Source organism: Atractosteus spatula, chromosome 10 (assembly GCF_055471065.1).
Source record: "Atractosteus spatula isolate fAtrSpa1 chromosome 10, fAtrSpa1.hap1, whole genome shotgun sequence".
In the NCBI taxonomy this organism is placed as follows: domain Eukaryota; kingdom Metazoa; phylum Chordata; class Actinopteri; order Semionotiformes; family Lepisosteidae; genus Atractosteus; species Atractosteus spatula.
The window spans coordinates 17,510,831-17,513,716 of record NC_142715.1 but is presented as its reverse complement, the minus strand read 5'-3'; the positions used below and the strand labels follow the sequence as shown (position 1 = coordinate 17,513,716).

The following is a 2,886-nucleotide window of genomic DNA, read 5'->3' as shown; positions in this document are numbered from 1 at the left end:
TCTTACTTCCGACAAAGAGCCTCTCTCTTTAGAGTAGAAACGACAGATTCTCTAAGTAGAAAACATTTCCACAACATCCCGCATTTCACGTGTTTAATGTTAATTGTCTTAGTGGTTGTTTCGGTGAATGATGGCTCTCTTCTCTTGCAGGGTGACGGCAAACTTCTTCAGAGAGGGAGTCTCCCACGCACGGCTTTTCTTTATCAGGACCAAAGGTAACAGAGACAGACTTCAAACTCAAATTAATTACTTCTTAAGCATTTATGACCGGTAAAAAGCTGAGAGTAGAAGAAAACGTCATTGGAAATGAAGAAATGTCTGCTGACAGTAATCAGAGCTCACGCTCAACTGCGGACAAGCGCTCCTTGTTAGTACAGTGTTGAGTACCCCCGCTTGTCGCGCGGAAGACCGGGGTACGTTTCGGTGACAGGGTGCTGGTGTATTTTTTTAACAACAACCTGACTTCAGTTAAAAACTGTGTACTGTTTACTAAGTTTCAGACTAGTTATTGCGGTAGAATATGGAGATCATCTCCAGCTCTGAGCTCAACTGCAACAAGAAGTCGTGCTGAACAAAGTCAGAGCCCAGCTGAACGTGTACTCAGTGCGGTGCTCAGGACTAAGGAGTATTGTTGTGGTTCTAATTAGCACGAACTGCAGGGGCTCTGAATCAGAGCATTTCAATTTATCTGTTCAGTAAATTAAAATGCAGGACACCTTAAAATGGGATTATTACTTTGTCTCTGTCCCGTTTGTATATAATCGAATGTTTAAAAGATACCAGTAAGGACACACAACTACTAATGGGATACTTATTGGAAATAGTCCCAAAACAAGCAGGTCCGGCAGCTGGTAGACCCCTGTAGTAATTTTGCAGTGACAGAACACTTTGAAGATTTGCAATCTATTTAAATATAAATTTACTAAATTTCAGTTCTCTTTTCTCCCACTCCCTGGCATAACTGAACCCTCACTGTCGCATACTAAAGGCTTTACATGCATTAGCTGTGATAATGCTTCTAATAAACACAGAATGAAACTTAGTTTTGTTCCTCATGGTGATCCTCTTCTAGATCCAAATGAGAAGTTTAATATGATCCCCCAAGAAAAAAAAGGAGTCCATTTCCGAATAATTGATCTCCCATCAAACATTTTTTAATATCCCCGCAAGTTTATACAGAGAATCCTGGTTCACGGCTTAAATTCAAGTTAAAAAAAAGGAAACGAGTTGGAAACGATGTCAATCTGGGATTTAAATCACCCAGAACAGGTCACTACATTGGGCAGTATCTGCCAAAGAGCATCTACTGATAACCCTTTGATAGCTCAGTTGGTAGAGTGGAGGACTGTAGTGGGTAATAGCTAGGAATCCTTAGGTTGCTGGTTCAATTCCGGCTTGAGGGAAGGCACTTCTTGTGTACTTTTCTTAATCAAAGAGTTAAAATAACGAATCTGTTTCATTCAGACGTTGATCAAAAGCTCAATAAACGATGAAGCAGAGGCTTCTGTTCTGAATTCACCTCACGTCTGATTGTCTTGTTTTGGCCAAGATCTGATCTTTGAATTAAGGGATTACACTGTCTGCTTTGTAATTCAAACATACATACAAATGTCAAGTTTTTTGTAGATATAAAGGTGTTCTCTGTTTTCAAAGGATAGTTACTTAATTGGCATAATGATTTGGTATTGATTTTGTATCGTTGTATTATAAAGTTTGTGCTTTCTGTGTTTTTATCGTATTGTGAACTTATTTTTTAAACAAATGCTTACAAAGGCAAACACGGCACACATCTGTTTATACCAGCGGTGAATTGTACATTTTTATTAAGTACAAGCTACTGTGCACTTCTGGGAGTATAACAGGTTCAATATAAAGTGGCAAAAATATAAAAGGGGAAAATACCCCAGACTGCATGTAAAGCCCTCGTTGTGGCTGTTGTTTTATTATTAGATAAAAATGGCGTATTGTGCACGAAATGTTGCAGAAACACAATCTGATATTTTAATAACTATTATTTTAATAATTTGAGCATCCTGACTGGTTGCATCACTGCCTGGTATGGGAACTACTCCACCCAGGAGGTATTGCAGAGGGTGGTGAAGTCAGCGCAGCATATCACCAGCTGTGAGGTACCAAGCATCCAGGAGATCTACTCAGCTAGATGTCTGAAGAAGGCCAGGTCCATTCTCAAGGACCCCAGTCATCCCAGTCACAAACTGTTTTCCCTCCTACCGTCCGGTAAACGGTAACAAAGCATTCGGTCCAAGTCCAACAGACTACGGAACAGATTCTACCTCCAGGCAATAAGACTGCTAAATAGCCAACCTGCAGCTCCTTCAGCAAATCGCCTGTAATGGCTACATGGACACACAGTTTTCACTGTATTCAGCATAACTGCACTACATGTACAGTATATGATGTAGGATGTCGGAGTTGATATGTTAGCAGTCAAGAAGAACCTGTTGTGGTAATAGCTCTGTACAGACTGGTAATTGGCTGCCAGACCTGGGACATGATAATATACAGGAATTCAGGCAGAGAGTCTTTGTCTATTTTAACAGAGCAGTGGTTTGCTATTGTGAAGACTGAGTCTGTCCAGAGACTATTATATCCATTGACACAGTAAAGCTCTTCGGTATCAGATGAATGTTCGACTAACAATGCTATAAAAATAATGCAGTGTCGACCATGAAAATGTTTGAACAGCCGAAATGTTGTTTCTCTTTCTCTCCCGTTCCTTTGCGGGATCAACATGCTGTAAACGAGTCTCATGTTTGCGGTGCTCCGGGATTTCCGTACGTCAGCTTGTTCATTTGATAAAGTTATTTTAGACACGTCCCACCCTTTTCTGAATACAAATACGCAAACAAATACACAATTAAAATT

At 40.2% G+C, this 2,886-nt stretch overlaps 1 non-coding gene across 1 annotated transcript; it reads left to right on the top strand.

The window, feature by feature from the left end:
• Positions 1 to 1,314: 1,314 nt before the first annotated feature.
• On the top strand, positions 1,315 to 1,403 carry trnay-gua (transfer RNA tyrosine (anticodon GUA)). The gene is given in 2 exon segments: positions 1,315 to 1,351; positions 1,368 to 1,403. It is a non-coding gene; the product is annotated as a tRNA-Tyr (tRNA).
• Positions 1,404 to 2,886: the final 1,483 nt, after the last annotated feature.